At 39.4% G+C, this 14,145-nt stretch overlaps 1 pseudogene; it reads left to right on the forward strand.

Annotated features, from left to right (window-relative positions):
• Window positions 1–5,033: 5,033 nt before the first annotated feature.
• Window positions 5,034–5,607, forward strand: LOC123842377 (akirin-1-like; annotated as a pseudogene).
• Window positions 5,608–14,145: the final 8,538 nt, after the last annotated feature.

The following is a 14,145-nucleotide window of genomic DNA, read 5'->3' on the forward strand; positions in this document are numbered from 1 at the left end:
GACTATCCATTAGTCATATCTTTAGAAAGAAAATCAAAGTTTCTATCCATCAAGAGTGGAAAGTGGATTTTTCCAAACCTCCAATGAAAATAAAAAAAACTTTTACAGGTATTTGTTTTATAAATACATACATCCAGAAATGTACTGTTCCCTCCCATGAAAAATTCTAAGAACTTATAAAAATTGACTTTTATAATACAATCACGTTATATGGGATCTATCCATATAACTTTTGTATTTCATGAAACAGTAAAATTATAATTCCAAGGTTACAAGCAGTTATCAAAAATTCATAAAAAAATTATAGGCAAAAAGGGTGCAGGTGTTCAAGAGGTAAAAATTCTAGTTATATGATACATAAGTTAAAAATAAGTAAGTCCTGTGATGTAATGTAGAGCATGGTGACTGTAGTTAACAATGGTCTGTTGTATATAAGAAAGTGGCTGAGAGTGTAGGTTTTAGTAGTTCTCATCATAACAAAATGAATTGTAGCTCTGGGTGGTGACAGATGATAACTAAACTTATTTTGGTAATTATTTTATAATATATAGATATATCAAATTTTTATGCAGTACACCTAAGAACAGTAGAATTATATCAATTATACCTCAATAAAACAGAAACATAAACCAATGTATTTTAGTATTTAATAAATCATATATTATTATGTATTTTAATATACTAATACATTATGTAACTTATTTGATATACTCAATGCATTAAATATTATTTAGTAAGAATAACATTTATTAAGAGTTATTTAAGAACTAACATTCAGTTTCTATTAATATGAGTTCTAAATCATGAAAACACTTCCATTTGAAATCCACAATCCCTGTTTTCTTGCACAATGATGTAAACAAATATTGCATGCAAGAACCTCCATACATCAATTGCATCCCTCTCCTGGTACCCCTGGATCTTTTTTGTATTGTGAATGTCTGAGTGAGAGGGCTACACCTCTGTATAGAGAAAGTGAGGTAGAGGGGCCAAAAACAATCTAGCAGGCACAAGCAATTTCTGTTTTTGCTCCCTTTCAAACTTAATTGAGAGGGAATTTGGGAAACAAAATGTCAGAACTACATTAAATCACAAACCAGCACAACGACATGCATCACTCTGCCCTCATCTGGAAGTTTCGAAAAACAAAACAAAACTTTTCGGAACTCCACTTGAAATATCCATTGTTCATTGAATAGTTTGTTTTGAAACCTTTGTTACTGAAGTGAGAAATATATATACATACACTTACATATATACATTAGTTGTGGTACAATGAAAGTACTCATCCTTTCTAGAAGCAAACACAACATATTTAATGTGTGTATTAAAATTGTTTCTTGTTTTAGGTACACATATAGGGTTACATTTTGTAACATTTTTAGCATTTTATCCTAAAAATTAGTGCAAAGAAAAAAAATATTTTTTAAGACTTTGTTATTAATTGCCTTATAGAAGTAGTTGCTCCCATGTTAGAGGCATAGATATTTACAATTGTTAGATCTTCATGTTGGATAGACCCGTTAAGTAGGATAGAGTGTCCTTCCTCATCTCTTATAATCTTTGGTTTAAAATCTAATTTGTCTGATATAAGGATTGCCACCCCAGCTTTCTTTTGGTGTCCATTAGCATTGGAAATGGTTTTCCACCCCCTCACTTTTGATCTCGGGGTCTCTTTGGGTCTAAAATGAGTCTCTTGCAGACAGCATATAGATGGGTCTTGTTTTTTAATCCAATCTGATAGCCTATGTCTTTTGATTGGGGCATTTAGCCCATTTACATTCAGGGTAACTACTGAAAGATATGAATTTAGTGCCATTGTATTGCCTGTAAGGTGACTGTTACCGTATATTGTCTGTGTTCCTTTCTGGTCTATGTTGCTTTTAGGCTCTCTCTTTGCTTAGAGGACCCCTTTAAAGATTTCTTTAGGGCTGGTTTTGCGTTTGCAAATTCCTTTAGTTTTTCTTTGTCCTAGAAGCTTTTTATCTCTCCTTCAATTTTCAATGACAGCCTACCTGGATAGAGTATTCTTGGCTGCATATTTTTCTCATTTAGTGCTCTGAATATATCATGCCAGTCCTTTCTGGCCTGCCAGGTCTCTGTGGATAGGTCTGTTGCCAATCTAATGTTTCTACCATTGTAAGTTACAGACCTCTTGTCCCAAGCTGCCTTCAGGATTTTCTCTTTGTCTTTGAGACTCATAAGTTTTACTATTAGATGTTGGAGTGTTGACCTATTTTTATTGATTTTGAAGGGGGTTCTCTGTGCCCTCCTGGATTTTGATGCCTGTTTCCTTCCCCAAATTAGGGAAGTTCTCTGCTGTAATTTGCTCCAATATACCTTCTGCCCCTCTCCCTCTTTGTTCTTCTTCTGGGATCCCAATTATTCTAATATTGTTTCGTCTTATGGTATCACTTATCTCTCGAATTCTGCCCTCGTGATCCAGTAGTTGGTTATCTCTCTTTTTCTCAGCTTCTTTATTTTCCAACATTTGGTCTTCTATATCACTAATTTTTTCTTCTGCCTCATTTATCCTAGCAGTTAGAGCTCCATTTTTGATTGCACCTGATTAATAGCCTTTTTGATTTCAACTTGGTTAGATTTTAGTTCTTTTATTTCTCCAGAAAGGGTTTCTCTAATATCTCCCATGCTTTTTTCAAACCCAGCTAGTATCTTTAAAATCATGATTCTGAACTCTAGGTCTAACATCGTACTAATGTCCGTATTGAGTAGGTGATTTTTTTCATCTTGTCATTTTGTGCAGAGCACAATAGATGAATGAGAGAACAAAATGCTAAGAGGGTAACAATGACCCCAGAAACATATACACTAAACAAATCAGAAAAGACCTGAAACTGGGGGAAAAGAAAGGGAAATAAAAAAAGAAAAAGATTAAAAAGATTAAAAAAAAACAGGATATGATCAAATATGATCAGGCTGGTTCATACGTCAGTGCCACACACTAGATTTTGGGTGTATTTTGGTCTGTTAGGAGAAACTGCCTCCCACAAGTTTAAAGAAAGAAAAACTTACATATGTACAAAAATAAGGTTAAATACGATGAAGGGATGGAATATGACTGGAAAGATGAAAATTATAAAAGAATTGATAAGTTGTTTGAAAAAAGAAAGAAGAGGAATAAAGAAAAAACAGGAGGGTGAGAATGTGATCAGGAAGGAGACTAGAACAAAGCCATATACTAGAGATACAAAAAATAACGTTAAACTACTATGAAGGGATAGAATATGACTCTTACATGAAAAATATTTTTTTTTAAAAGGGAATGATAAGTTGTTGGTTGAAAAAGGGAAAAAGAAAAATTAAAAAAAAAAAAGCAAAAAAAAAAAAAAAGAAAATTAAAAATATTCACTTTGAAAGACCAAAGAATCATGGAAAAAAAGCCATGAAATCCATGTGCTGTATTCCCCTAGTGCTGGAGATCTGCCATTCTGATTGACTGGTAAACTTGGTCATGGCTGACTGATTTTTTTTTTTTAAGATTTTATTTATTTATTTGACAGAGAGAGACACAGTGAGAGAGGGAACACAAGCAGGCGGAGTGGGAGAGGGAGAAGCAGGCTTCCGGAGGAGCAGGGAACCTGATGCGGGACCCTGGGATCATGACCTGAGCCGAAGGCAAACGCCTAACGACTGAGCCACCCAGGTGCCCCTCGGCTGGCTGTTCTTGCTGATCTTTTGGTGAAGGGTCCTGTTGCCGAGGTTCTCAAATGTCTTTTCCCAAGGAGTAATTACCCTGCCCTTGCTGGGGGCAGCACTAAGTAATCTGCTTGGGTTTGCTCTCAGGAGCTTTTGTTCCCTGCAAGCTTTCTGTACAGCTTTGGAGGCAGAGAGTGAAAATGGCACCCTCCCAATCTCCGCCCCAGAGGAGCCAAGAACTCGGGGCCCCACTCCTCAGTGAGCCCCCAGAAAAAAGCAGTCAATCACTCCCATCTCCCCAGTTTCTGGCTGCACCCCGTGATCACTCGGCCTGTGACGGAGCATTTCTATCTCTGGCACACGATCCCGTGTGGATTCTCTGAACCCAGCAGGTTCCTGAGGTGGCTCCTGTGCCACTCCTCCCAGGGGAGGAAGGGGAATTTCCCCGGATCTGCCACTTGTTGGGTCCCTGCTGGAGGAGCAGTGGCCCGACTGTGCCCCGGATCACAGTTTATGGCAACCCTGAGCTGAGCGCTGACTCCTCAGCTCTGTCTCTGCAGCCGGCTTCCCCGCTCCACTACCTGGGAGCTTGGCCACACTCAGGAACCCCTGGTCTTTCTGTGACTCCAAGGGTCTTGAGACCACACTGTCCCACAAGGGTTCCACCCCCCGCTTAGCCACTGGAGCAACGTCCCTCAGTGGAGCCGACTTCTCAAAGTTCCAATTTTGTGCTCGGCTCCTCTATCACTTGCCAGAAACGGCTGACGGAGGCCCCCTCCCCCACCGTCTGTCTTCCCAAATATCACCTCGGATTCACTTCTCCACACGTCCTACCTTCCAGAAAGTGGTCGCTTTTCTGTTCAGAGAGTTGCTGCTATTCTTCTCTTCGATATCTTGTTGAGTTCGTAGATGTTCAAAATGGTTTGATCCCTATCTAGCTTAATTCCTAGGACCAGACAAAATTTAGATCTCCTACTCCTCCGCCATCTTGCTCCTCCCCTAAAATCTATCTTATTTGGTGAATGGTTTATTATGGGACTCAGTCTGTTTTCTTAAATAAGTTATTTTCTTCATTGTTGATTTCAAGTGTTGTTTGTATATTTAGAACACAATTGTTTTTCACATGTATCTTTTGGAAAGAGATCCTTTTTTTCAAGATTTTCTGAGTCTGGAGCTTGCTGTTTATTTTTGAGTTTTTCCTTTCAGAGATCATAAGATTTTCATTTTAATAAATTGCAGCTTATCGATTTTTTTTTTTTTTTTACAAATAGCGCATGCCTCGGGATTGGAGCCGGCCTGGCTTGTGAGCTCCACTGAGGAGCCGGAGGTGGGGCTGCAGTTACCTCCACGTCTGTCCCTGGTCCCTGGCCCTTGAGGCACGGTGTGTGGGGCGACATTGAAACAGCCCAGGGAGTTCAAGGCCGGGCTGTGGAGTCCTGGTCCCCAAAGTGGCGGAGCTGCACCCCTCTGCCCGGCCCCACTCCGGGTCAGGCCCCCCGGACACAGAGACGCCACCGCTTCTCCAGAGCAGACCCCACCACCGACTCTGCAGCACCCCACCCTGCCCCACAACAATCCATGCCTTCCAACACTAGAACAAACTTTTCAGAACATAAGACAAGAATATAGTCCTTATCAGAGGTGGAGACATTTAGAAGCTGTTCTGAATCAGAGTGAAGCTTGTACTTTGGAAAGTCAGCCTCATTCCTCAGCACTCACAGCCCCTAGTTCTCCAGGTTCCTCCACGATGAAGAAGGACCAGCCCTCTTTTCCCCTCCAACAAGTCAGAATAATATGTGAGCATCTTTTAAAGACTATGAACATAAAATTCGGGAGGAGTATGAGCAAATCCTCAATACCAAACTAGCAGAATATGAACCTCTTGTGAAATGCACACATGATCAGATTATGTGACGATATGGGACAAGGACAACAAGCTATGTGTCCTGAAGCTTTCTTGCATATGTGGGTACCAGGTTTGACCTCAAGAGATGGCTGCTGTACAGTTTTTGCAACTGGTGTGTTACCACATTTTAGCTCCAACTTGGCATCCTGTGAACATGTAAACGTTTCTTCAGCTGCATTTCATACAACTTGGAAGACCTTTAAATTTTCTGGTTGCCACAAACATATCGTTTTTTCTGCTCATCCAATAAACAGCCGTGCCCTACTGTGATAGATTTTCCAAACAAAAATACCTGGAGCAGCAGTTTAGCAAAATATGCCCTCAGTGGCACTCAACAAATGGGGTATCCCAAGCACGGTTCTGTAAGAAGTGTGTGTGACTGTGTGTCTATATGTTTGTGTGTGTGTGAGGAATTAGGACAAACTGGAGACGGGCCGTTTGACACATGGACTCTGCCTAGCCATGTTGAAAAATACTTTGATTCCAAGCCTTCAAATACCCATGTGGAGTCTGTGCTCACCTCATTCACATAGAGAGCTCCTGGACACAGAACCGCTAAAAAGAAAAGGTCTCCCTGCAGCAGGAGCATCAGGGTTTGCTTGGGAGCATGACACAGGTGAGCGTGGGGCTGGGTCAGCCCCTGGTGGCACTGCTACTTGGGAGGAGCCCCTCTGCCTTTGTATCAGTTATTAAAAACAGAATTTGGACCCTTTGGTCAGGCTCCCCCAAATTCTTCTGAGAAGTGAGCATGTTCAACTGCTTGAGCTTTGTTTTGGCAACCCCCTGCCCAAAGTTGCTTTCGGACTGTTCTTCACCTTGTTTCCAAGGCTGTGCAACAGAAAGTAGCCTCTGTTCTGAGGAGGTGGAAGTTAAGTATACATTTATTATTTACTGTGACTTGTTCAGGACCCTATTTTACAAAATACCTCGTTTCCTTTATTATTGTTTCTGGAAAGGAAAGTTCTATTAAAATTGTCCTAGTTTGAATAGAGAACAGTTTTATTAATTAGGGCTTATGGTTTAGGAAAATGGTCCAGTTTCATTCTTCTGCCATCATGCAATCCAGTTGTCCCAACATCATTTGTGGAAGAGACTGTCTTCTTTTTCCACCAGATTTTTTTTTTCCCACGATGTGTTGAAGATTGGTCCAGGGTCCATTTCTTGGTTCTCTATTCTGTCCCATTAATCTATGTGTCTGTTTAAGCACCAGTACAATACTATCTCAATGACTACAGCTTTGTAATAGAGCTTAAAATCTGGAAACCTAATTCTTCCAGTTTTGTTTTTCTCTTTCAGAATTATTTTGGCTGTCAGACTCTTTTGTGGTTCTATACAAATTTTAGGATTACTTGTTCTAGTTCTGTGAAAAATGCTGCTCATTTTTGAAAGGGACTGCAGTGAATGTGTAGATTGGTAATGGTAGTATAGACATTTTAACAATATTCTTCCAATCCATTAGCATGGAGTGGTTTTCCATTTCTTTTTGTCCTCTTCAATTTCTTTAAGTGTTCTATAGTTTTCAGTGTAGAAATCTCTACCTCTTTGGTTAGGTTTATTCCTAGGTATCTTGGGTTTGGTGCTATTGTAAATGAGGCTGATTCCTTGATTTCTCTTTCTGCTGCTTCATTACTGGAAATGCAACAGATTTCTGTATATTGGTTTTATATCCTGCAGCACTGCTGAACATATTTATCAGCCCAGCAATTTGATGGTAGGGCCTTTTAAGTTTTATACATAGACTATCATGTCATCTGCATATACTGAAAGTTGAACATGTTTCTTGCCAATTTGGATGTTTTGTATTATGTTTTGTAATTTTCTTTTTGTTGCCTGATTGTTAAGTCTAGGATCTCCAGTACAATGTTAAATAATATTGGTGACAGTGGACTTCCCTGTCTTATTCCTGACTGTAATGGAAAAGCTCTCAGTTTTCCCATTCTGGGGATGATATTGGCCATGGGTCTTTATATATGGCTTTTGCTGTGTTGACTTTTGTTCCATCTATCCCAACTTTGTTGAAGCCTTTTACATAGAATGGATGCTCTACTTTTTCAAATGTTTTGTTTTGTTTTGTTTTGTTTTCTGCACCTACTGAAAGGATCATATGGTTCTTACCCTTTCTTTTATTAATTTGCTGTATCACTTTGATAGATTTCTGAATATTGACCACCCTTGCAGCCCAGGAATAAGTCTCACTTGCTCATGGTGAATAATTCTTTTAATGGACTGTTGGGTTTGATTTGCTAGTATCTTATTGAGAATATCTGCATGCATAGTCATCAGGGGTAATGACCTGTTCTTTTTTTAGTTTAGTCTATTAGTTTTGGTGTCAGGGTAATGCTGCACTCATAGAATGAATTTGGAAGTTTTCCTTCCGTGTCTACTTTTTGGAACAGTTTGAGAAGAATAAGGTATTAACTTATTCTATAAATGTCTGGTAGAATTCCCCTAGGAAGCCATTTGGCCCTTGACTTTTGTTTTTTGGGACATTTCTGATTACTGAATCAACTTCTTTGTGGGTTTAGGATTGTTCAAATTGCCTATTTCTTCCTCTTTCAGTCTTCATAGTATGCATGTTTCTAAGAATTTATTCATTTCTTCCAGGTTGACCAGTTTGTTGGCATATAAATGTTCATAACATTCTCTTAAAATTGTTTGTGTTTCTGTGGTGGTGTTTGTGATCTCTCCTCTTTCATTCATGATTTTGGTTATTTGATTCCTTTCTCTTTCATTTTGAGAATTCTGCCTTGGTGTTTATCTGTTTTATTAATTCTTTGAAAGAACCAGCTTAGTTTCATGATCTGTTCTACTATTTTCTTTTCTTCTTCTATATATCATATATCTGTGATCCAAACCTTTCCCTTCTTCTGCTTGCTATAGGCTTTATGTGCTGTTCCTTTTCTATGTCCTTTAGATATAAGTTTAGGTTGTGAATTTGAGGAGATGGAGGAATTTAACACAAGAGAAAGGAGGTAGTACTCGTAGCCACAGATTTAGTCAATACAGATATAACATATCTGAACTAGAACTCTAAACCAAGATTATAAAAATACTAGCTGGATTTGAAAAAAGCATAGAAGACGCAAGAGAATCCCTGACTGTAGACATAAAATTCTAAAATCTAGTCAGGCCGAAAATAAAAATGCTATTACTGAGATGCAGTCTCATGTGCAGGCCATAAAAATGAGGATGAATGAAACAGAAGAGGAAATCAGTGATACAGCAAAGTTATGGAAAATAAGGAAGCTGAACATGCATACTATCACGACTGAAATAGGAAAGACAACTATTAGATCATGAAGGTAGACATAGGGAACTCAGCAACTCCATAAGTGAAATAATATCTGTATTGAAGGAGTCCCAGAAGAGGAGTAGGCAAAGGGGGCAGAAGGTTTATTCGAACAAATTAAAGTTCAGAACTTCCTTAAAGCAAGAAAAGAAACAGGCATTCAAGCCTAGAGGCACAGAGAACTCCCCTCAAAATCAACAAAAAGAAGTCAACACCACGACATACTATAGTGAAACTTGCAAATTTAAAAGATAAAGAGAAAATCCTAAAAGCAGCTTGGGACAAAAAGTTCTGAAACTACAAAGGTTGACAGATAAGACTGGTAGCAGACCTGTCCACCGAGACCTGGTAGGGCAGAAAGGACTGGCATATTCAATGTGCTATGATGGAAAAATATGCAGCCAAGAATACTATATCCAGCTAGGCTGTTTTTCAGATAAATAAAATTAAAGGAATTCATGTACACCAACCCAGTCCTGCAAGAAATATTAAAGGGGACACATAGACCAGAAAGAGATCCCGAAAGTAACAAAGACCAGAAAGGAACAGAGAAAATCCACAGGTACATCAACATTACAAGTAACACGATGGCACTAAATTCATATTTTTCAATAATTACTATAAATATAAATGAATAAAATGGTCCAATCAAAAGACAGAACGTGTCAGATTGGATTAAAAAAATGTTATACAAAAAAAAAAAGACTCATCAATATACTGCCTATAAGAGATTCATTTTACATACAAAGACACCTCTAGATTTAAAAATGAGGGGGTAAGAACCAATTATCATGCTAATGGCCATCAAAAGAAAGCTGGAATCTTATGCCAGAAGAAACAGATTTTAAAACAAAGATTAAAAGATATGTAGAAGGACAATATATCATCATAAAAGGGTCATCCAACCAGAAAATCTAACAAATGTAAATATCGATGCCTATAACTTAGGAGCAGTCAAATGTATAAATTATTTAATAATCACCTTAAAGAATCTCACTGATGATAATACAATAATAGTGGTGGACATTAACACTCTACTCATAGCAAAGGATGAATTATCTAAGCAGAAGATAACCAAGGATACAAGGGCTTTGAATGACACACTGGACCAGCTGCACTTAATAGATATATTCAGAGCATTTCATCCTAAAGCAGCAGAAATTACATTCTTCTTGTGTACACATGGAACATTCTCCAGAATGGATTACATACTTGGTCATAAGTCAGGCATCAACTTCTTGAAAAAGTTTGAGATCGTGCCATGCATATTTTCAGACAACAAGGTGATGAAACTTGAAGTCAAAGACAAGAAAAAATAGAAGGACCACAAACACATGGAGGTTAAAAACGTCCTACTGCAGAATTAATGGGTCAAACGCACATAATGAATTTTAAAAATACATGGAAGAACATGAAAATGAAAACATGACAGTCGAGAATAATTGGGATGCAGCAATGACAGTGCTTTGAGGGAAGTATATAGCAATACAGGACACCCTCAAGAAACAAGAAAAGTATCAAATGCATAACCTAAGCTTACACCTAGAGAACGTGGAGAAAAAAAAATAAAGTCTAAATCCAGCAGGAAATGAAAAATAATAAAGATTAGAGCAGAAATCAATGATAAAGAAAATAAACAAAACAAAACAAAAAAACAGTAGAACAGATCAATGAAATTAGGAGCTGGTTCTTTGAAAGAATTAATAACATTGCTAAGACTTATCAAAAGGAAAGGGAAAGGACCCGAATAAGTAAACACCTGAATGAAAGAGGAGAGCCTACAACGAACACCCAATAAATGCAAACAGATATAAGAAAATATGACCAATTATATCTCAACAAATTGGGCAATCTGGAAGACATGGATACATTCCTAGAAACATAAACTACCAAAACTGAATCAGGAAGTTATAGAAAACCTGAACAGACCCCAAACCAGTACAAAGTATTCAATTAATAATCAAAAATCTCCCAACACACGAGTGTCCAGGGCCAGATGGCTTCCTAGGGGAATTCTACCAAACAGTTAAAGAAGAATTAATACTTATATTTCTGAAACTATTACAAAAAATAGAAATGGAAGGAAAATACCAGACTCATTCTATGAGGCCAGCATTACCTTGATCCCAAAACCAGACAAGGACCACCATTAAAAGGACAATTACAGACCAGTATCCCTGTTGAACAAGGATGCATATATTCTCACCAAGATACTGCCAATAGGATCCAACACAGTTAAAGGATTATTTACCACGACCAAGTGGGATTTATTCCTGGGCTGCAAGGGTGGTTCAACCTCTGAAAATCAATATGAAACACCACATAAAAAGAAAGGACAAGAACCACAGGAGCCTCTCAATAGATGCAGAAAGAGCATTCCACAAAATACAGCATCGTTTCATGAAAAAAACTCCACCATGTAGAGAGAGGGGAACATAACATCATAAAGGCCATATAGGAAAGACCCAAAGTAAATGTCACCCTCAAAAGGGAAAAACAGAGATTTTCCCCTCTGTGCAAGAACACGGCAGGCATGTCCACTCTCACCACTGCTGTTCAATGTAGTACAGGAAGTCCTAGCCTCAGCAATCAGACAACAAAAAGAAATATAAGGCATCCAAATCAGCAAAGAAGAAGTCCAACTCTCATTCTTTGTGATCCATCTCTCTGTTTTCCCGGTTACCATCAAAACCATATGTTCACCCTGCCTGTGTCCAAGCATTTTTAGCTCAGGCATGGGACTGAGTTCCAAATCTCCAAATGTTCAGCATGGATTCGTGTGGTTCCTCTCGTGGAGGATCTCCCATGCTGCTGCCTTTGGCCACCCTATGTCAGGAAAGCAATCGCACAACCATGAATCGGTTAGCAGTTTATGGCAATACAAAGCAGAAAGCTGGCAGCTAGACTCACTGTTCTCAGGCAGGGTTCCCGTTCCTAAAGCTGGGTCGTAAGGTAGCTCTATTTTTAACTTTTAGAAGTCTGGGAACTCTGTCATACTCAGGCACCTGCCATTTTCATGAGACTCCAGGGATCCTGAGACCACTCTGTCACACCCAGGATTCAACCTGGCTTCCCCAACTAAGCACGTTTAAGCCAGGAACACCCCCAAAAGAGCAAACTTCTAAATGTTACCATTTTGTTCTCCACTGCTTATAAAACTTTGCTGTATCCTCCTCAAGCCCCCCTCCCCACCCCTGTATCCTCAGCTATGTCACACCAGATTCACGTCTCCACACCTCCTACCTTCCAAACGGTAGTCACTTTTCTACTTGTAGACCTGCAGCACTTGTTTTCTCAGATACTTGATTGATGTCCTGGGTGTTCAGAATGATCTGATAACACTGTAGCTGTATTCGAGGGAGGAGATAAATCTTAACTCCTCCCGCTTGATCTTTCTCGTTGGATTCTGGACATGAAGACTGTGAACTTCCTGACAGGCTGGATTTTGTCACCCCCCTTCTATGAGAGCTGAATGTTGTTTTGTCAAGCAGGTAATGACTTCTGACAAAGCTTTATCCTTTCTAGTTTTAGGTTTATTGTTTGAAGATATACCAAACATAATATCTACCATTTTCTACACTTTTACTTAAGCTTTGATGGAAGAACGGAGAGTAGCATCTACTCGACTGCCATGTTATCAACTTACCCCTGAAGTGTGACGTTTCCTGAGGTCTTAATAGCCCATGTCTTCATTAATATCGGTGTCTGCATTTTAGTGAATGGTGCCAGTGAGTGACACATTTAGCTTTCTACTGGTGAAGTCCTTTCTCCCTCACCATGAACTTCACTATGAATACATCCCAAATATGATTTTTTCATCTTGAAGGAAAGTTAATCTGCTTTCTTTTAAAACATGGCTTCCAGACAATGATGTCAGCAGGGACACTGAGAAATCCATAGATCGTTGGCAATCTGAGCTTCCTGATGACTGGCCACCCGAATGGGGACAACCTGAGAATGTCCTGGTGATTGGCCAGGACATAGTTGTGACATCACAAGAAGGCATTGTGATACCCCAGGGCTGTTATAAAAGCCTCAGAAAGACTGAAGCTGCACTAAGGAGAGAAATGGCCCTCAGCCACAGCTCTTCCTGCTATTCCTCAAATTCTCTGCCCACTTCTCTGTCCCTGCCCATGGCAAGCCACCTGCCCACACCTCCTGCCATGCACCTGGCAACTCCTAGACCAGTTTCTCACTGTGAGTATGGCCTGGCTACTCAGGGGCACATTCCCATTTCTCATATGGGAGCGGGACACTGGAAATCAGAGCACCGAGGATTCTCCGCCACCTGGGCCCCACACCTCTGGGTTCAGAACACGGCTCAGCACAGGAAAGCTGAGTCCACATCCTGACGGTGCACTGAGCACCCTACTACTTTGGAGCCCTCCCACCCAGCTCAGCACAGGGACCATGAATGATTGAATATCCATCTGACCCGATGTGCAAAATGTGTACAATGACTCCAGACTCCTGGCAGAGAGGGAGTTTTATGAAACAAGTAAGTACTGGGAGATGGACTCGCTACATCATTGGATACAGTGCCAGTCCTTGAAACACATGCCCTCAGACCAAAAGCTGTCTGACCTAGCTCAGCAGCTGAACAACTACTACTACTACTACTACTACTACTACTACTACTACTACTACTACTACTACTACTAATTGTTTTAGGATGAAGTGCTCTCAACATTTCTGTTAAGGCCATCTGGTCCAGTATGACATGCAAAGCCCTGTTTCCTTGGTGCTCTGCTTAGATGATCTGTGCATTGCTGTGATTGGGGTGTTAACGTCCCTTCCAATTATTGTATTATTTTCAAAGTTTTTCTTTAATTTTGTTATTAATTGGTTTATATATTTGGGTGTTCCCAAGTTAGGGGCATCAATATTTAAAATTGTTAGATTTTTTTGTGGCCTAGACCCCTTTATTATGATATACTGTCCTTCTTTATCATTATTATACTCTGGTTTACTATCTAGTATGTCTGATATAAGGATGGCTACTCCACCTTTCTTCTCATGTCCACTAGCATGACAAGTGGTTCTCCACCCATCACATTCTGTCTGATGGTGTTTGCGTCTAAAATAAGCCTCCTGTAGACAGCATATTGATGGGTCTTGTTTTTGTTTTTGTTTTTTTTAATCCAATCTGATAGCCTGTGTCTTTTGATTGGGGCATTTAGCCCATTTACATTCAGGGTAACTATTGAAGGATAGGAATTTAGTGCCATTGTACTGCCTGTAAGGTGACTGTTACTGTAATTGTCTGTGTTCCTTTCCAGTCTATGTTGCTTTT

The sequence above is a fragment of the Mirounga angustirostris genome, unplaced genomic scaffold (assembly GCF_029215605.1).
Source record: "Mirounga angustirostris isolate CCGP_5_RB_7025 unplaced genomic scaffold, mMirAng1.0.hap1 SCAF_489, whole genome shotgun sequence".
NCBI lineage: Eukaryota > Metazoa > Chordata > Mammalia > Carnivora > Phocidae > Mirounga > Mirounga angustirostris.